Source organism: Sus scrofa, chromosome 3 (assembly GCF_054392235.1).
Source record: "Sus scrofa isolate SSC_HxYL_T2T_F1_AM1 chromosome 3, Sscrofa_HxYL_maternal_Yorkshire_Landrace_v2.0, whole genome shotgun sequence".
NCBI lineage: Eukaryota > Metazoa > Chordata > Mammalia > Artiodactyla > Suidae > Sus > Sus scrofa.
In genome coordinates, this window is record NC_139385.1 from 143,868,166 (window position 1) to 143,895,666 (window position 27,501).

The 27,501-nt window shown below is 60.6% G+C and overlaps 1 long non-coding RNA gene across 1 annotated transcript; it reads left to right on the top strand.

Moving 5' to 3' along the window:
* Window positions 1-1,055: 1,055 nt before the first annotated feature.
* Window positions 1,056-6,354, top strand: LOC146404994 (uncharacterized). The gene is made up of 2 exons (XR_014842579.1): window positions 1,056-1,223; window positions 2,414-6,354. It is a non-coding gene; the product is annotated as an uncharacterized LOC146404994 (long non-coding RNA).
* The last annotated feature ends 21,147 nt before the right edge of the window (window positions 6,355-27,501 follow it).

The following is a 27,501-nucleotide window of genomic DNA, read 5'->3' on the forward strand; positions in this document are numbered from 1 at the left end:
CTCCTGCCATCTGCCCGCTCCCGGCTGGCGCCCTGTCAGCCTCCCCGACTACAGCTGTGAGGCTTGGAGGCTGAGCAGAAAAATGAATCTGAAATCTTCCCTCCGGGCCCCCCTCCTGCTTCCCCCTCTCCGCCCCCCTCCAGGACCAATTTATCTGCCAGTCCAGCCTCCAAGTGGAGTGGAGGCCAAGCTGGCGACCTGCCCTGGCTTGTCAGCTTCTTTGACCAGATGACAGGGGAGCAGCTCCGAGCCAGGAAGAGCCGCGCATCCCGGGAGAGCGCGGGCAGGACCAGCGCTGGGGAGGGGGCGGGCGGCCTGGAGGTGCTCCCAGGCTGGGGGGAGCTGTGTGTGGGGGTGTCCCCGGGCCCGGGGGACACGGAGCCATGGTGGGTGCGCCAGCAAGCATACATGCGCGTGCATGTTCCCGTGGGTCTCATGTCCCCGTGTGTACCTGCATGTGCATGTGTGGTACCCGGTGTGGCATGTAGACGTGCCTGGGCCGTCTGGAGTCCCTGCGGGTGTCCTGGGGCAGCCGTACCTGCCTCGGCCTTGGCATGAGAATGCTGCTGTAGGCTCTTCCCTGCGGGCCCTCAGGGAGCCGCGCCCCAGACCCGGTCCCGTCACAGCTGGGTCTGTGCACAGCGGGAGCTGCGGGGACCTTGCTGCAGAGCTCCCCGGGCAGCAGCGTTGCACAGACTCAGCATCCTTCAGTGACAGCCCTCCAGGTGTAACGTCCCATGTGTGCCGAGGTCTGGGCCATGGCAGGTGCAGGGGAACGTGGGAGGAGGCACTGGTGCTCGTGGAGACAGCCTGGAGGAGGGGGGGCTTGGGGGGAGCCTCGGACGCCTGCTGGCTCTTCTGTGACCCTCTGTCAGATACTTGTCCACTCTGTCCTTGGCTTCTAGTCACTGCACTCATGCGGCTCACCCCTTCCTGGCCTTCTTTCTCTCTCTGCTCCTGGGGTTCCTTGAGTGGCCCCTGGGCACAGTCTGGGGGTCTGCTTCACCCCTGGCAGCAGAGACCCCACATCTGCCTCTACCCTGACTTCTCTGCAGAGTTCTGGAACTGCATTTCCAGCTGGGAAGACTGCCAGGTGCCTCAGAACCTGCCAGCAGGGGGCGGAGCTCATCTTGGCTTCATCTGTATACCTGCCTGGTTTGCATCCCTTCCTGGGGAAGCCCCCGCCCTCCCGCCTCTGAGCTGGGGTCCAGAAGCCCAGCCAGGTCCGTTCTCCTGCGGTGCCCTTCCCTGTCCATCCTCCCGCTCTCATCTCTTGGGTCTTGACCACTTCTGACACCCCCGGACTGTCAAGTCTGCCCGCCCATCTTGCAGCTCCCTGCCCGCTGACATGTGTTGAGTCTGTGCTCCACAGCCTCCGTGGAGCCTCCCTCTCCTGTCCTTAGGGCCCTGCTCCTCCTCTGCTTGAGCCCTTCCTGGGCCCTCTGGGGCCGTCGGGTACACTCCCAGGCTTGGCTCTGCAGGGCATCCTGTGGGCCCTTGCCCTCCTCCTGGCCGCCCTCACACCCCCACCGGCTCAGTCCAGGAGGAGGTGTCTGGCTCCCCACCCAGTTCTCTGCAGGCTCCCAGCCCTCCCTGCCCCTGCTCTGTGATTGGGTGAAATGACCACACCCTCCCCTGTCCCCGCCCCGTGATTGGAGGAAATGACCACACCCTCCCCTGTCCCTGCCCCGTGATTGGAGGAAATGACCACACCCTCACCATGTCCTGCCGGGAGGCACAAGGCTCCCTCCACCCTTGGCTCTGATTGTTGGAGCTTCTCCCTCATAGATAGGTCTGTGTCCCTGTCTCCTGCCTTGAGGCACAGGGTCCAGCTCCTTTTCTGCTGGACAGCTCTGCGGGGTCTCCCCTGAGTGGTCTGGCATCTGAACTTCCCGTCACAGGCAGATGCAGGCTGGGATCCAAGCCCCTGGGCACCATGCCCTCCTCTCACCCAGCATCTGGCCTGGGCCTGTCATCTCACACCTGGAGGTACCTATGAACCCACGGGGCACCTAGTCCAAAGGCAGGCTTGCGAGGAGCCTGGGGGCCTGCATTTCTTGCAGTACACTTCGGTGGCAGGGGCTGGGCTGTCGCCAGGGCCTCCCCCACTTCTCTGTCTTTGAGAGGCATCTCTAGCCAGGTGCAGAGACCCCTCTGCCTTTGTCCAGGTGTGTTTCCGTCCCTCCCTCTCCTCTCGCTTCCTGCTCCTCCTCCCTCCCCTCATCGCCCCACCTTGGCCAACCCGCCATGCCAGGAAAATCTCCCAGGCGCTCTGCCCGGGCACAGCAGGGGCTGCCAGCTCCCAACTTGACTGTGGGTCCTCATCTGAGAAGGTCCCTGTGGGTGCTCACCTGGTCTCCTCCTAAAGGGCCCCTGAATACTGACCTTGACACGTGTCTCGACTTCTGTTCAGGTCTTCACATCTGACTTGACTCTTCTGGACACTGACCTTCACTGGCTTCCTGGCTCTGCTCCCGCCCTGGAGCAGGTGAGCAGATGCCTGGCTGTGCCCGTTGTCTCTGGGCTGCATCCAACCCCCAGGCCACTGCAGGGGCACGTGGGCCTTGACTTTGAGCCTGTGCCGCTTGGAAGATGCCAGGGTCAGTCTGTCCAGCCACCCCCAAGCTCTCCTCACCATCCCTGCTGAATCTCCATCCATCTAGTCTGCCTGGGGTCTTCCCTGTGCTGCCGGGAGGAGAGGGATTGGGGGCCGAGTTGCGTGGAGCCTGTCTAGACAGTCACCCTGCCACGACCCACCCACCACTCGAGCCCTGGTGCCCCCGAGGCAGGCAGCATGGCTGAGCAGCCCTCCCCTCCCCCACAAAGCCAGGAAATCATTTCCCGTTCCCAGCAGGAAGGATTATCCAATATGTCTCGAGTCTCAAGTCGCCGAGTTATTGATCTAGAATTCCCACTCGGGGCGCCTTCCCAACCTGAGGTGGAGCCCATTAGCCAGGCTCCGGCTGCATCCTGTGCTCTGCCAGCGCGTCGTGAAGGCCCCCGCCTGCGAAGCCCCAGCTCTCTGTTCCTTCTCCCCACCGACGCCATCCTGTTCTGAGGCAGAAATTAGGGGCTCACCTGAACTGTGTCTAAATTTAGCAGATAATTTTAGAGCTTTACATGAATGTTTTAAGAACGACCTCTGTCGTTTTGGCGAGTGGTAACGGAGTCCATCAAGCGAGGGTGATTTGAAGGAACAGGATCGATTGTGGCAAAGCAGGGTAAGTGCAGGAAGTGGGCGGCAGAGCAGACGGGCCGGGCCTTACACGGGGTCCCGCCCCCTCGCACAGGACGTGGGATGGCGCGCGCCCCTGGCAGCTCCTGCTGAACTCGCCTCTCCATGTGTCCTGGCGCGGCACACATCTGTCCCCTGTCCAGCCCCTGCCAGCCCGCACGCGGTGGAGACCAGCTGCCCAGAGTGCCTGCTTTCAGATGCAGGCGTGTGAGCCTGCCATGTGCTGGCAGATCTAAAAGGAGGCAGTCAGGCTGTGTGGTGTGTCTTCGAAGAGCCTGCATTTCAAGATTATGGGAATAAATATTTTAAAAAATTCAGTGCTCACAGGCCAAGGATCCTTCCAGGGCGTACTGCTGACTTATGGCCCACCTTTTTACGTGTAGCTTTTGGAAACAAGACAAGCATACAGCAGATCAGCTGACAATCAGTCCAAGCCAGCAAGGGCACTGGGTCTGGAAAAGAGAATCTGAATCCTGTTGCTTCTCCGATCGTTCCAGCCAATGTGGGATCCACGTCCGTGTTCCTGCCTGAAGATATCCATCTATCGAGACAGAAGCTGGCATCGCTGTTGCATCCGTTTCGTGGGGGAAATGAAAGAGGGGCTCCGAGGCAGCCTGGGTGCTGCCAGAGTCTGTGTGCAGCCCCGAACGCTGGGAAGACACCGGGCACAGCGCTGTTTGTCACCCCACATGCTGAGCTGTTGGCGAGCGCCTGCCCAGCCTTGGGAAACGCTTAGCTTACGTGTGGGAGGATGGCACAGCCTCCTTGTACAGCGATGCCTCCGATCCTGGTTCTCTCCCTGCCGTCTCAAGTTAGCTGTTAGAGGACAGGGCTGTGAGTGCTTCGTCCTGGCCGCCCTAACCAGGGAAGAAGCCACCAGGGCCCTGCGCGTGTCCCAGGGTGTCTCGGGCTGGATGGAGCAGGGGTGGGAGGTAAGACGGGCTTAGGGGCTGGCATCACTGTGATTTGTTCCCAGTGGCCCCTGCGCAGGGAGAAAGCAGAGTGACCCCACGGCCCCTGGAAAATGGAAGAGCCGCGGCTTTGAGGGGTGGGGGCGGGGCAAGGACGATTCCCTTTGAGATGCGTCACGTGTGAGACGTCCTTGCCGCATCCTCACGGGAGCATGGAGCTGCTCTGGAGGAGTTTGCACCTGGAGCTCAGACCGAGCTGGCTCTCCTCCGCCGAGGGTCTCTTAGGGTGCCCACTGGCCGCTGAGAGTCACGTGGGGAGGGAGAGGCGACAGAATGGGACCGACGCGCGGCGCTCCTCCTCAGAGGCTGCTGCCTTATTCTCCACGTCACTGCCCTGCGGCAGCTGCAGCAAACGGGTGGCTCGTAACAGAGCCGTGTTCTCTGATGGCTGGTTCTGGAGGCCGCAGCGTCCACCATCAGGGTGCCGGTGGGCCGCCCCCCGAGGGCGGAGAAGGGTCCCTCCCGCTTCCCCGGGGCCTCCTGCTTGGCCCTTGGCTGCCTTGCCCCTCCACGCCTCTGTCTGCACATCCCCGTCCTCCCTGGGCCAGACCCTCCCGCCTCCCCTTGTCCTTCCAGGTGGGGATTTAGGCCCTGAGAATCCAGGCGGATCTCTGCGTGTCGGCGCCCTTCCTCACGTCGGCAGGGGCTCCTCCTCTTTAAAGGGTCCCCTCCGCGGGTTCTGGGAGCCATTGCTCAGCCCGCCCCAAAAATAGAGACTGGGGGAGACAGTCCTTTAGAACAAAAAGCTTGAGCTTGGGTTCCTGGTGGCCCTGGACTGGGACCCTCCTCGTGGGACCAGAGGCCTGTTTCTGGTTCTCAGAGCCTCCGTTCGCTCAGCCGTAAGGGGGACATGGTTCCGCATTCTTGGTGGGCTGGCTGGTTTACCAGCGCATGCCCGTCAGGTGGTTGGTGGGGTCACGGGTGCGGGCACAGCTCTGAGCCCGGCCCCATGGGTCCCTGCCCCTGCAAGAGGTGCCCTGGCAGGTTGAGCCATATCTCAGGCCAACTTCAGGCTCAGGCTGGGGCTTTTCTGGGGGTGACGGAGGCAGAGAACTGGAGAGCACGGGGGCGGTCCCCCCTCCCAGGGCATCTGGGCCACTCCAGCTCTGCGCAGGGCTGCGCTCGTGAGGGCGGGGGCTGCAGATGGGGGGCAGGCTGCGCCCGGGGCAGGTGTGGGGGAGGATGGCCTGCGGGCGCCCTGAGCTAATGAGCCTTCGCTGCCCGGAGCCAGCAGGGAGCCCTCCTGGGCAGGTTTGCTGTGGGCCTCGGTGCTGAGCCTGGCTTTCTGCTCCTCTTTCTCTCCATGGCAACGGGGGGCGGGGGGGGGGTGGGCAGGATGTGCAGGCTTGCTGGGAAGCGTGGGCGCTGCTGTCTGCAGGCAGCACGGCTGGAAGGAAAAACCCACCAATGAAGGCAGCCGGGTTCCAACCCAGGGCTTGACACATGCCTGTCTCAGCTTCACAAGGCAGCTCCTGGGCTCCGGTCCTGGGCCAGAGAGACGGAGTAACTTGCCTGCAGGCACACAGCTAGAAAACAGGAGACTAGGCCAAAGCAGATGACAGGTGGGCGATCTGGTCCCTGGGGTCCCACGGTGCCCCCCCCACCAAGGGCCCAGGAGCCTTAGTAAACCACAGGGCCGAGCCAGGCAGCAGACGGATGCTGGGGAAGGAAGCTGGTCCCCACACAGTGTCAGGAACCCCGGGGCTCTGAGGACACCCCCCAGCCTAGTTCGTTCTGGGGTCTGCCGGTTCACCGTTCACTAGGGAGCTGGGCAGACGGTCCCGGATCTTCTCAGAGGCATTGAAAACGTGGGGCAGGAAGGCGCTGCTCAAAGGCGGCTCCAAGGACAGGGCTCATTGGCCAGTCTGCTGGGGGAGGATGAGCCGGGCTGTCAGGGGCAGCAGGTCTCCTGCTAGAAAGGTGGGTTTAGGAGTTCCCTTTGTGGTGAAACAAACCTGACCAGTATCCATGAGGACGCGGGTTCCATCCCTGGCCTTGCTCAGTGGGTTAAGGATCCAGCGTTGCTGTGAGCTGTGGTGTAGACCTGCAACTGTAGCTCCAATTCGATCCCTAGCCTGGAAACTTACATAAGCCACGAGTGCAGCCCTAAAACGCAGAAATTAAACAACTAATTAAAAAAAAAAAAAAGAACGAAAGGTGTGTTTAAGGTGCGGCTGGGTTCCGGGTCCTGGTGGGGAGAGGGGGGTGCCGCACAGGCACTGGTCTGCTGACCAGGCCTGGGAGCCCTGCTTCTCCTGCGGGGCCTGGGGTCCCGTCCAGGCTCAGCCAGTGGGGCTGCGGGGGGCTGTTCTCCAGGGGGAGGAAACACGCTCCGCCAGCGCCAGGCGCGGGCTCGCACGCCCACCTCTAAAGACGGCTCTGTTCCCCTCACATCTGGACTATCTCTGTCTTGTAAAGATGCGCAGACTCACCCTAACCTGAGCCTGAAGGACCGTGGCTTCTGGCCGTCGGGTCTGAGGTGGGAGGAAGGTCTGCTGACCCGGTTCACGAAGCCCATGGAGCCTGGCCTCACGCGTGGCACCGCTGCTGCTCTCGCCCCGGGGAAAATAGCCATTTAGCACGATGTGCCAGGACCTGGCAGGATGCTGGGCCCAGCCTCGGCTTCCTGCTCTGGCTCTCTGCTTCCCGCTGGCCCTAATTCCATCCGGCCGGCCTTGTCCCTTCGGCAGCCCCCGTCCATACGTCTCCTTTGTGGGGCGGCCTCTCTTGCCATTGAGGTGGGATAAACGCAGGACGCTCCCTCGGGCCGGTCCCTGGTCCTGCCCCGGCCAATGGGCTGGGCCCTGTCTCCCTGGACCTGTCCCCACGAAGCCCTCCCTTTGAAGCATCCCCTCGATCAGCACCAGCTCCGCTGTTCTCATTTCGGTTCACGTAGGTGTTTATTTGCTCAGTTGTTGTCTGGTTTTCCCACGGAGGATACACGCTCTCGATGAGAACGAGGTCAGTCCGTGGATCCCCACGTGGTCGGCACAGAGTGCGCTGCCCAGCAGAGGTGGCTTCCGAGGGACACCTCCCCCCATCACCTCTGCCTGCTGCCCGGGGGCCGGGCCTCCCTGGGCTCCGGCAGATGCGGCCTTGCTCTGCGTGTCTCTCGTCTGGTCCGGGGCACGTAGCACCCTTCCTTCCCCCTCCTCCGTCAGCAGCTCCCTCACTGCCTGCATCGCCCAGACAGCCCTTGAAGTCTCTTGTCTTGTCCCCCGAGGTCTGTCTTCCTCCCCCCGTTATGCCTTGGTGGATTTCCCCCCTTTTTGGCCGCCCTGGGCCAGGGATCAGGGCGGGGCCTGAAACTGAACCTGCGTCCCAGCTCCTCCAGAGAAGCCGCCGATCCCGTGGTGCCGCAGGGGGAACTCCACTCTGTGTTTTTGGGAACCTCGTAGTGGCGCCGGGGTTTGGGGGAGAGGAGGTCAGGGCACTTCTTCCTGATTCGCAGAGCAGGCAGAGGTCAAGGCTGGTCGCGTGGTCAAAGCTGGCCTGGGCCTCTCCCCGGAGCCCTTGGCCCCACACCTTCCCTGGTCCAGAGAGTGTTCCGGGGCTTCCTGCTGCACAAGTACCGTGGGAGACCGAGGTCCGTGGGACGCAAACTCAGGGAAGCCTGTCACCTCTCTGTCCAAGCGAGGCCGTCGCCCTCAGCGGTGCCCTGGACTGCGGTGGCTCTGGCAGGGTGGGCGGGCAGTGGGGAGCAGCGGGGGGCCTTCTATGTGCTTCCGGGCTCTGGTCTCCGGCTGTCCCCAAGGACAGCTGCGGTCAGAGGAGCTGGGAAGATGGGAGGCGTCCCTGTGACTATTTAATGATAAACTGCACGTTGGGAGGAAAGGATGGGACAGAGGGTGTTTCACGCCCGGAGAGCTGGTCTTGGACATCTCGCGTCAGCCTGGCCGTGAGACGATGCTCCCGCCCGGCGCTGAACTGCCTCCCCATGTTCTCCGCCACCTTCCTTTGGGATCTGGAGCAGAGCTGGGGGCCTTTACTGGGGCCCCCGGGGGAGGAGCACTGCCCCGTGCAGCTGCTCCCAGTTCTGTCTCCGACGACACCCGCGGCTCTGTTCTCAGTGTGCTTTCTTGGCAGGCTGGTGGGGAAGCAGCACAGCCCAGGTGGGGGGTGGGCGTTGAGCAGCCAGGCTGGCGCCCCCTCCCCCGCCCTGCCAGGGACAAATGCGCTAGAAACCCACACCAGTGGTAATGCGCCAAGGCAGAAGCCTTGAGTGGCCTTGTGCCGCTTTGCCTGGTGGGTCGTCACTTTCCAGCAGCCCCTGGAACCCCAGGGCCCACTCACATGGCTCACGTCTGGGCACCGGCTGGCTGTCTGCTCTTAGCTACGTGTGGAGGAGGTCATTTTCTCCCAGTCGTCACACCATTTGCTGTGGCGGGAACACTCCCAAGGCTTCATAGTGTGGCATTTAGTGCGCGGTGGAAGTTGAACGTGGCACGAGGTGTGGGGAGCCGTGTGCGGGGGCTGCGCACCTGCAAAGGCCCTGCGCCGCTTCCATCACAAGGGTGCCACAGAGTCCGCTTCTGAGCCAGCGGGCCTTTCCTCCGGGGACTGGAAGGGCACGAGGTCCTGGGCCTTGGCCTCCCCACGAGTGCCTGGAGGAGGCGGGAGAGGCCAGCCTGTGGGGAGGGACGGCCTCAGGGGACCGCATGGACCCAGGGGCATCCAGCGGGAGCCGCAGGAGGAGGGGCTGACCTCCTGGTGCCACTGCGGGGGCTGCTCTTCGAGGGCCCAGCGCCGACTGGAAACACAGAGGGGAGGCCTGCGTAGACGCGCCCGCACCCTCCTAACGCTGAGGTTCAGACAGACAGACTCCAGGCGTGGCTCCGCCTCGGGGACCCAGCTCCCCTCCCTTTGCTCACCTCCGGGTCGGGCTCTGACCCCGAGGGAATGAGGCCTCTTCTCAGCGGCTCCTCCAAGGGTGAGATGCTGGCAACGTGGGCCAGCCCCCCCCCCATTTATCAAGAACCAGGGCAAATGAGTTTGTTTTATTAGAACACATCGTGTCCCTGTAACCTCTTCTGGACCAGGGAGAGAAGCCACGGAGATTCAGGACGCGGTGACGCTGTTGGGCCTGGAACCATGTGGCGCGTCTGTCACACGGCTGTGCGGGGATCCGAGCGCACCTGTGCTTATGTCCCAGCTCCGGCAGAGGGCCTGTCAGTCATGCTGAAGAGTGACTATTTCTTAAACAAATATTTCTTAAAGAGAAATGCAAATCAAAACTACCATGAGATACCACCTCACACCAGTCAGAATGGCCATCATTAATAAATCCACAAATAACAAGTGCTGGAGGGGCTGTGGAGAAAAGGGAACCCTCCTGCACTGCTGGTGGGAATGTAAACTGGTACAGCCACTATGGCGAACAGTTTGGAGAAACCTTAGAAATCTATACATAGAACTTCCATATGACCCCGCAATCCCACTCTTGGGCATCTATCCGGACAAAGCTCTACTTAAAAGAGACACGTGCACCCGCATGTTCACTGCAGCCCCATTCACAATAGCCAGGACATGGAAACAACCCAAATGTCCATCGACAGATGACTGGATTCGGAAGATGTGGTATATATACACAATGGAATACTACTCAGCCATAAAAAGGATGACATCATGCCATTTGCAGCAACATGGATGGAACTAGAGAATCTCATACTGAGTGAAATGAGCCAAAAAGACAAAGACAAATACCGTATGATATCACTTATAACTGGAATCTAATATCCAGCACAAATGAACATCTCCTCAGAAAAGAAAATCATGGACTTGGAGAAGAGACTTGTGGCTGCCTGATGGGAGGGGGAGGGAGTGGGAGGGATCGGGAGCTTGGGCTTATCAGACACAACCTAGAATAGATTTACAAGGAGATCCTGCTGAATAGCATTGAGAACTATGTCTAGATACTCATGGTGCAACAGAAGAAATGGTGGGGGAAAAACTGTAATTGTAATGTATACATGTAAGGATAACCTGACCCCCTTGCTGTACAGTGGGAAAATAAAAAAAAATTTCTTAAAGATAATGATTTCTTACATATTAAATAGATGTATTTCTTATTTATTTCTTAAATATTTTAAAATTATTTGCTAATAACCACTTACATAGCGGTCACCAGTAACTATTTCTTAAATATATTTTAAATGTATGTACGGACAACCAGTTAGTTGGTGGTTGTGAGTAACTATTTCTTGCTCATTGGCCTCCTAATCTCGGCGTTAAGAGGGTTGCCAGAAGTGACTCTCACTGTGCGCTGAGGCTCCGGGTTTGCAGGTGCCTCCGAGGGCGGGCGAATTAGACACGTTTCTGGGTCGCCATATCCACCCGCAGCAGGACTTGGGTTGCAGCCCGGCGATGCTGTGGTCCCAGCTAACGCCCTTTTCTGTCTGTGTGCAGTGAGAACTTGATTTTGTTGGTGCTGAAACAGCGTACGTGGGGTTCCCAGGGTGCGTTCGTGTCCAGGGCGCCCCGTCTTGGACATTTGGTCGACGTGCCCAGCTCCCTGTCGCCCCTGTGGTTTTAACACCCTCACATGAGGGTGCTGCCCAGTTTTGATCTGTTTGCATTAGCGCTTGGGTCCTGGATTCGTCACTGCTGCTGCAAAATAAATTAGTCCAAAACTCGGTGGCTTGAAAGAAAGAGCCTGCTGTGTCCACCGGTTTCTGGGGCTCGGGCCTTTCTGGGGTCTCCGCCATCACCTCCCGCAGGCTGAGGGCCGCCCCCCCAGGTCCCCTCCCGCGGCTCTGGGCTGCCTCCGGTCCTGGCAGCTGCTGTGCGAGCCTCCCTGTGGGCTCTCGAGACACAAGCCAGATTCCCGGGTCCGGGCTGCGAGGGCCCCGGTAGGCCAGCTTCTGTCCCTGAATCTCGGAAGTGACGTCCAGTCTCTTCTTGCTCTGTTCTCTTGATTAGAAAAGTGTCACTAGTTCAGCCCCAGGAATGAAGGTGAGGGTTTAGGGACTGCCAGCCAGTGGTGCTTTCTCAGTGCCAGGTGCCCTTCTAGTGGGCGGGGGCCGGGGGTGTTGGCGCAGATGAGTAAGATTCCGTTCTGGCCTCAAGCACGTTATAATTTAGATTGCGAAGCAGATATACGAACCGCGTCATTTGGCATAGCCGTATAATAACACACATTTCAAAGAGGTGTAATGCTAGCTCAGAGAAAGAACGGTTCAACTCTGCTGACCAAGGGCGGAGAGCCATAAGGCAAGGCAGGCTTCCTGGAGGAGGGGACGCACGAGCTGATCTTCGAAGCACAGATACCCTCGTCAATCCTGGACAGAGGGTACGACGGCCACGGCGTGCACACAGCCAGGTAAGCTGGAAGCCCGACAGCTTATGGGGCTCCTTTCCTTCTAGGAAGTGCCTGCCCCCCCTTCGGCGTGCCCACGAGGAAGGGCTGAGCACAGCACAGCCGAGAGCCGCATTCCTCTAGGCAGCATCAGCACGGAAAGCACGGAAGAGCAGTGTTTCACTGTCAGGTCCCCCCAGCCTGCGTTATGCTCTCGCCAAAATGGCCTTGTAAACATCGAATTTTGGGAAATCGAAGGAAATTATGTCAATCGTATTCCTAAGAGCTCTCAAGCGGAAGGGCTGTTTCCTGAAAATATTGACTCAAGGAGAAACCCCGCCTGAATGAACCCCTCTGGGCTTCCGGGGCATCCCTAGGGGGCTGCCGAGGCCCCACTGGAGGCTGGGGCGGGGGGGCTGACAGGTGCCAGAGCCGATGGCTGGAGGGAACCACCCCAGGGTCCCTGCCAGGCCTCGGGACTGGGGGCTGTTCCCTGCCCAGCAGGTGGGTGAGCAGCCCTTGGCTGAGAGGGAGGGGCCGCTCAGGTCCCCGTCCCAGAAAGGGGGTGTGCCGGGCTCACATGCGGGGGTGTGCTCAGGTGCCCGGGGCTTCCCGCCAGCCCCGACCCCACTGCCGTGTTCAGCAGCTGGCCCTTCCCCCGGGACTCTGCCTGCTGCTCTCATTTTCTGGGTCTAGGAAGGCGCTCGGTACAGTGGTTTCTCGTCAAAATGCACCGAAAACTTTGGATATGGCAGGTCATCAGCAGCCCATGGAAGCCCACGGAAGCTCCAGGAGAGGGAGGAGGAGGAGCGTGCTCAGAACGCAGACCTCCCGTGTGCTGGGCGCGGCGCTGCTCTGAGGACCCGCTCCAGATCCCAGACCCTGCGAACCCCGACCACCCTCCCCGGCTTTGTGACCTTGGACTCAGTCCCTTGTCTGTGGGGACAGGGGCTGCAGAAGGAACGCCCTTGGGGTGTGGGGGGCCTGATTGCTCCTGCGTGGAGCCTGGTGGGCAGTGCAGAGATGGGCTCGGGAGTCATGGCCATCGGGGCGGCCGCAGGCGGCGCCCAGCGCTCACTGGACCCTGCCCCGCTGCCCCGCTGCGGGTTTGAATCAAGGTTGACTGGAGCTGACCTCAGCCTCGACGGGACCCCGGCAGCAGGTGCAGACAGACCAGACCCGGGAAAGCACCAGGACGGCGCCCTCTCGTCTTTTGCTCCTGGTTCTGTCTGCTTGTCCGTGGCTTCCTATCGACAGGCCTCCTCCGAGGCTCTGTGACGTGGTGGCGGAGGGCTGCCCCGTGGCTCCCACGGTCACCGGGTCAGGCTGCTCTGCCTGGTCTGCCCAGCAGGGCTGGGGCCTTGGGTCCCTGGCACAGAAGTGCGTCGGGCTCACCCTCGTCTGGGGACACCAGGTCTCAGAGAGGGGCACCACTGCAAGCCTGGCCCCCGGGGGGAGGACGGGGCCATACATCTGGGCGGCACCTCATTTATTAGGATTTCTCGGGACACCTCCGTTTCCATTTAGCTGGGGACTGAGGCTCAGAAGGCTAAGGTCATTACTGGGTTTGAGGGGATGGGTAACTTGGGTTTTCTTTATGCCTTTCTTTTTTCTTTTTTCCTTCTTCTTCTTTTTTTTTTTTTTTTTTTACCTTATTTCCTAAATTTTCTGCCATGAGCAAATGTGGCTTTCGTGGAGGTACTTCCTCTTCCATCACAGCAGGCGCTCTCGGCGGTGGCAGACACTGGCTCTTGGGGGGGAGGGGGGGTGATGGCAGTGCCAGCCGGGCTCTGGCTCCCATTGAAAGAATAGGTGATTTCATCACAATGAGACTCTATCTTGGTGGCAGCATTCAGCCAAGCCCTTTCTATGGGCAAATCATTATGACTTGTTTAAAAATACTCTATCCAAACCAGGAAAATGACCAGTATTTATATTTGGTTAAAAATAGCTTCTTAATTACAAAGGAACTTTAGACAAAAAATCCCGGGAAGTTTTAGGAACTCTGTAAAGGAAAGACACGTCCGGAAGCGGTTACTCACCCGCGTCTCACAGCTCTGGGGACCCCCTGATTTCTCTTGTTTTGGGGGATCAGACGTGAAATTCTCAAATGACAAGAAACATGACCAAGAAAAGCATCGGGGGGAAGTCAGCACAAGTGGAAGGACAGCCGCCTTTAAAAGGAGCCAGAGCGGAAGGAAGAGACGGGTCCAGGAAGAGGGAGCCCTTCCTGGAGGGGGGGCCGAAGGGAGTTGGGACTGGCTCCTGGGGCCCAGCCCGGGGTCCGTGTAGGAACCCTGCTCCTTGGGCAATTTCCTCGCATCGCTTCCTCTTTGGGGCTATCCCAGAGCTGAGATAACACGTGTGCCAGGGACCCTGCGCTGGCAGCCGCTTCCTCCCCACTTGCCCTGCCCACACAAAGCGCCCCTGGGGGGCGGGAGGGTGCGCTCCTTTTCCAGAGTCCCTCCCCGCCCCGGATTCTGCCCGAGAGGCTGGGTGTTGCCACCTCTGCTGGGCATCTGCGTCCTGGCAGCTCACCCAGCTGGCTGGGGCTCCGCGGATGCCCAGAGCCCTTGGGCTGCGAGAACCAGGGCTGCTGGCAGTGGCGGCAGCCCTCTCTGAGATGTTATGGAGATGGAGAGAAATGGCCTTTGGTTTTCCTTCTCTCCCCACCCATCCTGTCGGAGTGCGAGGCTCTGTTCCCAGAGACAGACTTGAACAGCGTCGGACTCTCTGCTGCGCTCCCTCCTCTCAGCTGGGCCCGCTCCCCAGGGGCGGCTCAGTTCCTCACGCAAACAGGATTAGGCAGGCCCGACCCTGGTCCAGCATGCCCAGATGTGCCTTTATCCTGGGCCAGCGCGGCGTGGATGCCGGCGTCGTGCTGGGGCTGTGGCTCCGATGGGGCTGCCCCCGGTCCCGGGAGCCCCACTTCTGTGAGTCCTGTTCCACTCAAATCCAGGTCCCACTGGGGAGCTGCTCTGTCACATTGGCATTTGCCGCCTCAACCTTCTGCTCCTCGAGCTTGTGCTTTTATTCCCGGAGAACTGAGATGCGGTGCTTGGTGGTATTCAGCTCTTGGCGTGAGGATAAGATCTCACGTCAACGGCCACCTGTGCCTGCCAACCAGAGACTTGGGGTCAGCCTGTCCCCTCCCCTCCCCATCTCGTCACGGTCACCAGCAGGTCCCGTGGGCTCTGCCAGGCAAGGATCCACTCAACCCCCACTGGCCCGCTCCCTGTGTCGCTTGACCCCCATGGAGCTCTGTCCTCCCCAGCGGCTGTCTAGCCTCCAAAGCCATTTTTCTGGTCTGCTCTCCGGGCCATCCTTTAACGACTTAAATGAGACCCTGTCACTTCTCTGCCCCAATCACCTGGTGACTGTCCATAAACCCAGGATGAAATGTGGGTGCCTGGCTCCTCCCGGCTCCTTTGTGTGGCTGCGGGACTCCTTCCGAGCCCAAACACCCACTCATCCCCAGTTCCCGGCGTTTACCTCTGCTGCTCCTTCCTGGAAGCTGGCGTTTTCCTGCTTCTCACGTGGCCGTGTACCTGTTATCTGCGTGCCCAGGGCAGCTGTCCCTCCCCAGGGCCCTCCACCCACCTCATTCTCAGTCATTTCTGTGGCCTGCCCTCGCTGGCCCCCCCTGCCCCCCAGCCCTGCTGGGATATCAGAAGCATCTTTCTTGCAAATTACAAAACCACAGCCCTGAGTGACTTAAAGAAAAGGGCGCCACTGGCTCCTGTGACTGCAGAACCAGAGGAGGGCTGACATGCTCGGCCACATGGAGGGGACAGCATGCCCCCCGCCACTCCGCTGGCCCCGGCACGCACTGGGCTTCCTCCTCCTACGGGCGGGGTGCCTGGGTCCCTCCGTGTGCTCAGGGCTGGTGCTGTCCCAGCTGCACCTGGCATCATCCTGATCAGCAACTGGTGCAGAAACTGACTCTTTCCTTGGTGTCCTAAAAGGTCCCGAGAGGAGCTGCCACCCTGGCTGGTGGCCCAGGCTGCCCACGGCCGAGCTCCGGGATGGCAGTGAGGCCCGTGCCCGGCGAGGGCCGGCCCGGGAGCTGACCGCGGGCGCCACGCTGTGCTGGGATGGAGCGCGTAGGAGGCGCGGGCCTCGAAGGGAGAGGATGGAGACGGGCACTGGGCCGGCAGCGGCTGCGAACTCCGGGCTGCGCGTCAGCTCCGGGCCATTCTCTCCACAGGACACCCTGGCCTCCCGTTTCCCCTTTGCTGTTTCACGCATCACCATGTATGTCCCACGGTGCAACACAGCAGGGGGCTTGATTTCATTTCTGAAGCTTCACACTATGTGGTTGACAACAGATGTTTGTTGAATGAGTGAACGATGGAAGAAATGCAGCTGCAGAACTGGAATTCAGGCTCAGCCTCCTCGTCCTCCCTTCACTGCATCTCCCGCCCGGGTCTCACACTCACCCAGTCAGACTCTCCCCGAGAGCTGGCAGGTACCTCCAAGGCCCCCGCGGGTCCTGGCGGTAGTGAACAGGGCTGGTCCTTGGCCTGAGGCTTAACGTGACCCAAGCCTGCCTCGGAGGGAGCGCTGGTAGAGTTTCAGTCCTCACCGTGTAGACGGGTGTGGAAGGCTGCTGCCTCCAGTTCACGTCTGAATGAATAAGCGGGTGGATTCAATCCGGGAGCTCCCAGTCTCGCTCTTCTCTGCAGTGATAGCTGGGAGCACCGTGGGGCCCCTGGGTTTATGTCCTCACCGCCCCCGCTTTACCCCCGGCAAAAATACTAGTGTTGATTTACCTGCCTCTTAAGGCTGTTTGAATGTTCATTCAGCTCTTCTGTGCATCAGGAAAATATTCATTTCTACCTGTGATTAGATTCAAGGAAGACTCTGCGTCCTCGATTCGGCTGAACAACAATGGCAGAGATTTCTGGCTGTTCACAAGCTTCATGTTTTTCTGTGCCGGCACACAGCTGGGCAGGGGTCCCAGGCCCCCTTGCAAGGAGGTGCGGCAGCTTCATCCAGGGCTGTGAGCCCAGGTGCCCGGGCCGCTTCGGGGCCTGGCCCTGGGAAAGCACCGCATGAGTCCCCATCGTCCCGCCAGCATGGACTGAGGGACCACCTGCTGAAGAGGGCAAGAGTCGCCCCAGCCTGAGTCCCCCAGCCGGAGCGCCCCTGCCCCGGTGGCCGTGCGCTGCCAGCCTGTTGGCTCTCCACGTTCTGCTGTGGGGCGAGAAAGAAACTTCCATTTTGTTTGAGCTGTTGTGCTTCTGGTGGTTTCTCTGTGTTGTTAAGTAGTTCCTAAGGTCACTCCAGGAGGCCAAGAGATCTCTGAAGGAGCCTCCAGTGAAATCTCTATCTGATGGTTTTTGCTAAAGAGAAGTGATAAAAAACAGTGCCTAGAGGCTCATGGAAGGAACGGAAATCGAGAAGGATATATCAGCAGCTGCTTGCAGGTGTCGGCTCGTAGCAAGAGGACAATGCACATTTTGCATCTGAGCCTTTGGATGCAACATACACCTGTCGTGTTAGGTTCTTCCGTGTTGACGAAAGGCCGTGGACCCGCCCGTTTCCAGAGGCTGACGTCGGAGACCCTCCCATCATCAACACTTTTACTTCAAAAACTAGCACCTTAGTCCTTGAGGCTCAGACTCAGCATTTTTTCCCACACAATTAATTGGAATACCATGATAAAAGATGAGAAAAAGGAAAATATTTTTATAAAAAGTGGTAAGTGTTAATGTGATAATTAAACGAACTAATTAAGAATGTCGAAGGCCTCAGAGTCTAATTCCTCCTCCCAAAGACTGAAAGCGAGTGGGGCGGGGTCTGAAGGGGCCTGATGTCCTTGTGACTTAGGTCACGTGGGGGACAGCCGGCCGCCCCCGCTTCCTCTGTCCGGGAGCACCGCCCGCCGAGGGTCCCGTCCTCCGGGCCGGCGCTGGCTCAGCCCCGTGTCCCCCGAAGGCCTGAAATAGACAACAGATCCTTTCCAGCAGCCCCGGCTGTGGGTAGATGCCTCGAACTGTCCTGCGGACGGAGCTGAGGGTGTGACGAACGGAGAACAGAGCTCTCTGGAGAAGCTGAACCAGTAGGATACACATGTAAGGACGTGGCTCACGCCATCCTGGAGGCCAGGAGTCCGATCTGGGGGTGCGGGCCCGGGAGCCCCTGCTGCCAATGGAGCCCAAGGGCACCTTCTGGGGGTCCTCTCTTGCCCGGGGTGGGGGGACACTCTTTGTCTCCCTCCGGTTTTCTCCGACTGGGTGAGGCCCAGCCACACGGGGGAGGGCAATCTGATTCACTCAGTCTATCAATTTACATTTTAATCTCATCCAACCTCCTCCCCCGCCACGGAAAACATTTGACTGAACATCTGGACATGTCTGTCCCAGTCAGGTCAACACATAAAATTGACCCTGGCAATGCATCAGCAAGCTTTTTCTTTCTTTCTTTCTTTCTTTACTTTTCCTGCCACTTCATGGCATACGGAGTCCCCAGGCCAGGGATCAGATCCCAGCTGTAGTTGTGACCTACAATGCAGCTGTGACAATGCCTGATCCTGAACTCTCTGCGCCAGGCCAGGGATGGAACCTGCGTCGCGGGGCTCCCGAGACACCGCTGATCCCATTGCGCCACGGCGGGAACTCCAGCAAACTCCTTCCATCGAGGGTCGTGTGCAAACATCCTGGGTTTGTGAGGCTGTGACCTTTGTGTCAGCTACTCAGCTTTTCTGTTGCAGCCTGAAAATTGCCACTGACAACGCATAAACAAGAGAGCCGGGACCTGTTACCAAAAATGCTATTTATATGAGGGGGGCGGGCCTGCCAAGTCTTGGCGTAAAGGATGGACATTAACTGAGCACCAGAAACGCTAAGTTCTGACCGTGCGACCTTGAATCGGCCCTTTCAAACGTCCTCTGAGAAAATGCAGGCGTTGACAGAGTGGAGGACCCTGCCCCAGGCTATCAGCTGTTCAGTGGTGGTTGGTCCTCCGAGCCAGGCAGGATGGGTCCCTGCCCCGCATCCGCAGAGGTGCCCGACTCTGCCCTCCTGCCCGCTGGCCCGCAGAGCGTCCGGCACAGGCCTCTGTCACTCTCCAGGGCTCTGGCGCGGGCGTCCCCTGATGGGCGTCACCATCTACGGTCCCAGGAGACGTTTTTCTTCTTTGCAGCCCTGAGGCAACGGGTCTGGGAGCTGTTCCCGCGAAGGTTCCTCTGCATTTGCTGCGGGGGAGGGGTGTTGACACCCGCCCTGCGCGGAAGACGCGCCCGTCACCGAACCTGGGACCCTTCGCTTAGGTCAGTGAGTGCTCGTCAACCTCTGTGATGGCCCCGACCCCCCTTTTCCCAACAGGAGGCAGCCTCGGGGTGGACGGGGTGTGTTCAAGGTCGCATTCTTGGTGAGGGCCGCACGCGGACTGGGCCTCACGCGTGTGTGTGTCTGCAGGACATCGGCTTCCTCCGGGCCCTGTAAGAACATCAGACGGTAACAACCCCTCGGAGCCCTAATAACCTTCCGCCTCAAGCTTATCGAAGGCTCTTCGGCGTTTCAGTTTTACCAGGAGCTGCTCACACCTCAAAGCAATGAGGTCGTTATTACGGCTATTTTTTACCAGCCTCACTCAGAAAGCAGGGACGTCCAGTGGGGTCACTCACCGCCACACTGGGAAGCGTCACGACAAATGCCACTGCTAAGAGAGAAACCGTCACTTCCGTTTGGGGTCCCAGTAGTTGGCAGAGGAAAAGCTACGCAAAAACAGATAGAATGGTCCAGGACTTTACTTTTCAAAACCCCACCTTGGAGCCCAGCTTCGTATTGGATAAGTTCTTCCCAAATGCATAAGCTCTCTGACATCGGAATTCTTCGAAGGGTCCACGAGCAGGATGCTGGGACTCCCAACTCCCAGTGTTGTTTTGATCCATTGCGACCTGAGCCTGAGAAACATGACAGATGCGGGGGGGCCATGTAAAGATGCCAGCCGCCTGTGTCCGGGGCTCTGTCCCAGGTGGATGGAGAGCGAGGCAGGAAACGGCGTCCTGCCCGGGGACCAGAGGCTGCAGGATGAAGCCGCAGGTGCGAGCGAGGGTGCTGAGGCCACACGGGTATGTTTCCTGGTTCTTTAATGAACGGGCATCTGCCCAGTGTTTCCCGGCTCAACATAGAAGCTCATCTCCGCCTCATGGCAAACCCACCCTGGCCACTTCACCGAAGGGACGAGCCAAGGCAGAGGGGCGGACTGACTTGCGGGCATTCTCTCAGGCGTTACATGTTGGCTCTGGATTTGAGCCTGTGTTTGGATGGCAACTGTGCCACCTTTTCACTGAAACTTTAAGCTCTGTCAGATCTTGTCACCATCCATGTAAAATTGTCACCAGCGTCCCTGTGCAGTTTGAGGCCAGAGGACTGAGATGAGTCAGGAGGTAAAAAGGGGTCCGGGTGGGGTTGTGGGTTGGCTGTGCTGTGTGTCTTTGCCCAGGGCCCGGCTGGGGTGGGTGAGGGCTCAGGCCCTGGCAGGCTCGTCCGCCCAGCTGGCAGCTCAGCGCCTGAGGAGGGGAGGCAGCGAGCCCCAAGCCTCATGGCCACTGCGCTGTCCCCCAGCCTGAGATGTGGGCTCCGGCACCAGCCCGGCCAGGCTTGGCATGCTCCGCCCCGAGGCTCCGCCCTGGTGTCCAGGAAGCCGCCCTGAGATGAGACCCAGGGCGGTGTCACCGGAGCAGGTGGGACTCCTCCCTCCCGGCCGCACTGGATTCTCCGTGGACATGTTGGTCCTCGGCCGTCTCGGCCGGATGTGCACACGTTTCACGGCATCTTCCTGTGTTGGCCTGGTGCACCCCTTTTCTCATCTCCTCGGCCTGAGGAGCTGAAGCGCTGATGAAAGGCCCCACCGGCTCCCAGCCTGGAAGACGCCTCCGTCTCCACCGTGGCCACGAAGGCCTCCAGACACCGAGAGCCGAGGCGGGAGTTCCCGCATGTGGGATGCGGTGCTGTGGGGGAAGACTCCCAGGGGACTGCCAACTCCAGGCCCCCGAGCCCGAGCGGAGGCTCATTCCACCCCCGAGAGCCGCTTCGGGCAGCAGTTGGGAAGCGCCACTGCTGGTCAGGTTCTCGGGCATGGAAGGGTCACCTAGGCCCCAGTTCCTGGTGCAGCGGCCCTGAGGCCTCGAGGCTCGGCCTCGTCGCAAAGGTGCCCTCCGTCTGGAAGGAAGGGGCCACCGGCAGTTCCGTGTCGCTTCTGGGCCAGGCTGGCCGAGGGGAGGCCCCGGTCCTGAGGGGCTCACGGGGTCAGGGGCCGGGCAGGAGCTGGGAGGTAGGGCGCAGGCTGGGGAGCATCGAAGGACAGGAACGAGAGCAGCCAGGCAGGGGCGCTGACAGCACAGGCTCTTCCTTATTCACGCGGTCCCGCCCGCCGCAGCCCAAGTGCCAAGGGAGTGGGTCTGGGTGTGGCGCCCGGGTCCAGGGCCCCGGGGCTGGTCAGGGTTCCCCAGAGAACCAGCCCGGGCTGAGCCGGTACACAGCGAGATGGGGCATGAGGCTCGGCTTTCGCAGGCGTGGGGCCGTGGTGCCCACGGCCTGTCTGCTGGGTGGGCAGCCGGCTGCAGGCCCAGAGAAGAGGGGGCCCCGCGGTTCCGTCCAGAGGCCATCGGCCCCTTTGTTCCGGGCGCAGTCTCCCTTCAGGGGGGGCCGTTGACTGATTGGACGAGGCTCACCCCTGGGCAGGACGCCGGCTTCACTCACCTTCCACCCATCCGAACGCTAATCTCATCCAATCACAGCCCTAGAGAAACAGCCAGGTAATGTTTAACCAACTATGGGGGGGCACCGTGGCCCAGCCCAGTGGGCACATGAAACCAACCACCCCAGATCCCTTTAAACGTCTGGTCACAGCACGTTCATCCACTCGGCGGCACGGGGCTTTGCTTTACGCGTGTTTCTGTTCACAGACACCTGATTTAGAGCATGTGGTTGATGCACGAACATTGAACCAGGGCCAAAAACACGCACCTTCTCCGCGAGGCCCACCCAGCCTCGTGCTCGGGACACTGGGCTGCCCTGCACAGTGACAGCGGGGCCATTTTAGACAGAGAACCCAGGCACGAAGTCACACCAATGGGAAGAAGGTGGCACTGCTGACCGTGAGAAGGACCTTGTGGTCCCGAGAACTGGACCGAGAGGCAGACAGGGTCCTGACCCGCTGGGCGGGCGGCCCGTCGGGATCCTCTGGTGTCTCTGCTCTGCGCCGTCCGAGGATAAGCAGGGAGACCCGTGGGCGCGGCTGTGGGTCAGCCACGGGCCAGCAGGCAGATGTGCAAACGCGGCTACCCAGACCAATGCGGCGGGACTGTGTACGAAGCTGGGGCCCTGGACCCGCCTGGTGGTGACTCGGAGTCTGGTGGGGCTGGGGGGCGTGGAGGTCAAACTGGAGGACGCAGGACGGGGGCCGCACGGTGTGAGAGGCCTTGCCCTGGAGCCCGGACGGGGGGTCGGGCCTTTTCCTTTTAGGTCGTTGGAAGTGATCGGAGCGTGGTGGAAAGCAGTGTGGTCTGACCTGCCTTTCAGGTGCGGGACGGTTCTATGAAATGGATGGCCAGGGAGACCTGGGAATCGGGGTCCCCGCCCAGCTGCGAGGGGACCCCAGAGAGAAAGGGACCAGTGAGCAGCCCGGGCGTGGCCACCGGATCTGGGCGTGGCCTTGGCCCGAGTCTCAGGGACGCGCTGCCACCTCCCAGCGTTTCTCAGGAACTGGCGGGGTGCGGGTGCCGTCTTCCAGAGGTGGAACCTGGGGTGCGGTTCAGGCGAGGTCAGGGACTCCGTGGGCCGGTCGCCACGCCAGGCTCAGGGCCTTACTTTCCGGCCACAGGCGGTTTTCCGCACCTTCCTCCAGGTCCACCGTTGTTCCTGCCTCCCTCTGGGCCTGGGAAGTCGCTGCTCTGATCCTGCGGCTGCCGCCATGGGTTTCATTCTTTCCCTGGAGACCGCGACCTCTCGTGGGCAGGGCCAGAGCCTCCTGCGTCTCTTCGCAGCCCCCACGAGCCCACTGGGCCTCTGCAGACACTCACCTACCGCTTACACCGCGGTCTTATATCCTCTGCTACTTTCCATCTACTTCTGATCTTCAAAAATGAGGTGCAGACCGGGTTCGCGGTGTAGCTGGCAGAAGACGCGTTTTCTGTGCTGTTCAGATAGGCCATCCTGCAGCTATTTCAGTTATAAGATTCTATCGCCTAAATAAGGTCACCCCTGCGGGGCAGATGACACAGCGGTCCAGGCGGCAGAGAGGCAGGCAGGGTGCCCCCGCAGGTCGGGGAACTGTTGGCCAGAAGCCCGGCAGATGGCATCTGGGAAGCTGCCTAAGGCCTGGGTCAAGGTTTGGGGCTGCCCATGGGAACTGCCCTGCTTGGCCAGCCCCTGTCCTCCCCCTGCAGCTGGAGAATCAGTTCGTGGGAGGGACAGTCCCTCCGGTCGGTGGCTGAGGGGCTGGTCTCGTGTCGCCCTCACAGTGGTGCAGGCGGCCGCCTGTCTCCCTCGGCCCCCAGCTCCCTTTGCTCTGGGTGTGAGGACGCATGGTGGACAGGGGTCCCCAGCCACTCACACATCCCCCCGTAGACTCAGGCGTGTGCCCGGAGGGGCCCTGGTCCTGGGTGGTAAGGAGCAGGGGTGAGGTCAGCCAGCTCAGCCTCGCCGTGGGTGGCTGTTGACATATCTCCCTTTCAAGGTCACCCTAGAATCAAGGCCCAGACCCCGGGGGCCATCTCATCTGGTGTTTTCCCGTCTCTGCCCCCGAGGAAGTGGGGGCCTGGGGCGGGCTCCGCTTCACGGGAAGTCCCGGGGGGTCCAGCTGCTCCCTGGGGTAAGAAATGCTGTCTTGAAACAGAACAGCATTTGCATGTTTTCAAAAGCCTGTTGCGGGTACTGCACACTTTTCTTTTTAAAGGAAACGGAGCCTCTTCTTTAAAAAAAAAAAAAAACTCGCTAGTTGCTTCCTTAGCGCCGTGGGCAGCGGGTCCGTCTCCTAAACAAACCTCCTTCAAGGCTCTGGCTGCCGCTGCCCCCTGAGTGTGCGTCGTCAGCGCTGCCTCCCTGACACCGGAGCATCTGGGCGCTGGTGCTCCAGCAGCCCAGTGCCCTGCCTGGCGGCCGTTCTCCTGCTGGCCCAGGTCCTGCGAGAGCCACCAGCCGCACACCTGGCTCCGGGTGTGGTTGGAACCGCAGCTCCTGGTGAACGGAGGTGAACGTGTCCAAGCCGCGGGCTGGGCGGGGGGCGCCAGGCCGACTCCCCCCACCCCGGAGTCTCAGCTCCCACCGCCGCGGGCGACCTTAGTCCTGGCCTCCAGTCTGTCACGTGGCGATCACGGCGCCTTCCTGGCTGCGTTGTCATGGAGACTGAGCAGCCCCTGGTCTGTAAATCACAGAGCACAGACTGACCCCGGGCCCTAATCCATGTCCCTTCCTCCCGCTGCCTCTTAACCGAGACGTGGGCGCCCGAGCCGGGGCGGGACGCAGAGTCAGGGCCTGACAGCCTCCGCCAAGAGTCCGCGGGACCCTGGGTCAGGAGGCTGCCTCTGGAGTCAGCGGGGTGGGCTGCCAGAGCACATCTGGCTGTAACACGACGGGCATCGGAGAAAAGGAATGTTCTGAAGGCCCGAGGGCTGCCTGGGAAAAAGGAGCCTCTCCTTACTGTTGTTGAAAATATTCATGAAACACCAACAATGACAGTGATACACACGGCTGCCCTCGGGAGGGACCTCTCACAGGCCAGCGGCACACGGCTGACCTCGGGAGGGACCTCTCACAGGCCCGCGGCACACGGCTGCCCTCGGGAGGGACCTCTCACAGGCCAGCGGCACACGGCTGCCCTCGGGAGGGGCCTCTCACAGGCCCGCGGCACACCGGCTGCCGGGTGCTTGGGAGGCAGGGTTTTATTTAGGCTTCCTGATACGTTTTCTCTCCTTTTTATACATAAAAACCCTGAAGTTCAAGGAAGTTCAGTAGCTTCCTGACCCCCGCCCACAGGGTCTCTGGGAAACACGTGGAGACGGCTTGCGTTCTTTAGGATTGATTTTTTTTTTAATTTCCTATTTTTTAAATTAATGTTTTTTTCTTTTTATAGCTGCACCTGCAGCATATGGATCCGGGATCCTTAACCCACTGATCAAGGCCAGGGATTGAACCCACGTGCTCATGGATACCAGTTGGGTTCTCAACCCTCTGGCTCTCGTTGGGAACGCCCCATGTTGTCATCTTCACCACTGTCTGGGGTGGGGGGACCTTTCGTAAAGTAGGACGGGTCACACCCTCTCGGCCGAGAAGCCAAGTTCCCCGCGGGGAGGCGGGTCTCCTTCAGGGAGCTCCCTCTCCGTGTGGGACACCCGCCCCCATGGTCCAGGCTGGGGCCCCGGGGCAAGAGCACCCAGGTCCCCGGGGGCGGGGTGGGGGGCAGAGCCAGGCCCGGGGTCCCGGCTGGGGGGCCCGCGGCCGCACCGTCGGAGCCACTGCCTTCCTGCTCTCACGGGTCCGTGCACCCCCAGCCCCAAGAAGCGAAGCGTTGTCTGCCGCGTGTTTCCTCCTGCCTGCAGCTGGTCTCAGCATCCTCCAAGCCGCGTGAACGAAGGCATTCTGACCCCTAAACTCGCTCCATCTCTCGCTCCTGAGACGCCCTCCCCGAAACCCACCAAGCCTCCAGCCTCGCTCTTGCCCTGGCTGCGGCCGCCGCTGAGCAGGACACCACCGCCTCCCCGCCTTCTTCTGCCTCACGTCCGCTCTCCACGCAGCCGGGAGGCCTGTTCACAAAATGAACTGCACGACGGTGCCTTTCTGCTCAAAGCCCTTTCGTCCTTCTCATTTCACTTTGAATAAAACCTGAAGTCCTCGTCCTGGCTTAGAGAGGCTCAGACACCCCGGGCGCTTCCCGCCTGCTTCCCCCCGGCCGCTCCTCCTGGACGTGGGCCGGCGGGGTCCAGGGAGAGACCTCTGCAGGCCCATTGCTGTGGCCCGGTCGTCAAGGCTGCATCTCGAATGGAGAGTCAGCATCGATGGCTTTGCCCCCGTGTCCCCGTCCTCACAGCCAGCAGACACCAGTGACGCCAGGCCCTCGCGGCCTCTGTCCTGCTGCAGCCCTGCGGCTGCCCTTGTGCCCGTGGGAGGCCAAAATACCAGGCAGATGCGGGATGCACCCCGGGCTTTGGGCCGCCTGCTCCGGCGCGAGGCCTCTCACTGCCCCGTCCGAGCGCTTCTCCAGCAGGTCTGGGCGGCCGTGGGACCCAGGGCGCTTTGTGCGGGAGTTCATCTCCTTTGTGTGTCTGCGTGGACTCGCCTTTCCCCCCAGATTTCGTCCGCCCGAGGCCGCTGAGGCCGAGGGCCCCGGGCCGCGGACAGAGCCCTGGTTTTCTCCTTGAGGGGCGGCTGCAGCCCCACCATCTCCCCAGAACCCCCGAGGGCGCCCCCTCCTGCGCGTGGCTGGAACTGCTGCAGAGCTGTGTCTGGGGAGCGCCTTGGGGGCAGGAATTCGGCTCGGTGGCTCTGTGGTGTCTGGAACAGCACCGCGGCGGCGGCTGTGTCTGTGGAAACACAACCCCACGTGGACTGAGAGGCCGCCCCTCCTGGAGGCCAACCTCACACTGGGCCGTGCCGGGTTCTGCTGGTTTCTGAGAAACGCTGATAAAGTCGAATGAGTTCCTCTCGGCTTCCCAGGAACGGGCCTCATGCTGAATTATTGCGTCTGGTCTGGTGGCGAGTCCAGAGCTTCAGAAGCGCAGCTCTGACGGAGCAGAGGACCCGCCGGCCGTTGAAATGGCACCGGACATCGGCTGGGTTTCGCAGTTTGCGCCTCCGATGCCGTAGTGACCGTCTCCGCTCCCCGCAGGCTCACCTGCTCCTTACGCCCTGCCCTTCCTTCCTGGACCCTGGTGTCCGCTGAGCAAAGTGCTTCACCAGCAAGTGTGGGGGATCCGGAGGGAGACGGTGGAGGTCACTGTCCCATCACAACAGGACATGTGACAGCCGAGACCTCTCGACCTGCAGAGCAGTCCTGGGAAAGGCGGCTGAATTCCAGCTGGGAGAACATCGGATGTACGGCGATGGGAGCTGGGAGTCCTTGAGAATTGCCCCCGAGGCCTGCGGACACCCCCTCGCAGGTGTGGCTGTCCAGAAGCCCCGTCCCTGTGCCTTGGGGACGCCTGGTTGTGCCCCCCTCCAGAGCCGGCCTCGGAGGACGCCTGTGCTCGGCCCCCCCTCGTGTCTTAGGCGCCCCACCCCAGGCTGGTCTCCTCGGGGCAGCCTGTTGGTGAATCTCCCGTTCCTCGGGGCTGGCTGCTGGACAGCCCCACTTGAGGCCATCTGGTCCTGCAGGCTGCTCGGGACACACTGGATGACCAGATGAAGAGCCAGGGTGGGTGGAGGACGTGGTACCGTCTCGGCTTACGTGTCACCTTGGGTCCTGCAGGGATGCTCTGTGGAGCACTGTCCCTCTGGCTGGTCCCAAATACCAGGACAGGGCTGCTGGAGATGGGTTTGGGAAGCTCTGTGCCCATAGCCCCGAATGTTGAGCCTTTGCATGTACGTCTTGGATCAGTCCCACCGTAAATGCATACAGGGAATTTTTTTTTTCTTTTTAGGGCTGCACCTGCTGTACATGGAAATTCCCATTCTAGAGGTCTAATCAGAGCTGTATCTGTGACCTACCCCACAGCCACAGCAAGGCCAGATCCTTAACCCACCAAACAAGGCCAGGGATCAAACCCACATCCTCATGGATACGCGTCGGATTCATAACCCTCTGAACCACGGTGGGAAATCTTGCATATACTTAATTTTTGATTCAATCCTCTCGCACATGTTTCGACGTGGAACTGCTTCTTCGCTTAACACCAATTAATGTTCATGGTGAGTGATTTTCTGCTAAAACGCTCCGCAGAAGCATGGGCAGAGACAGACGCTGGCTGTGGAGGAGGGAGCCTGGGCCTGACGCGTGGTCTGGGTGGACCGTGGACCCCACCCCGGGGCCACTGCCGGGACCTGCAGGCCGCTCTC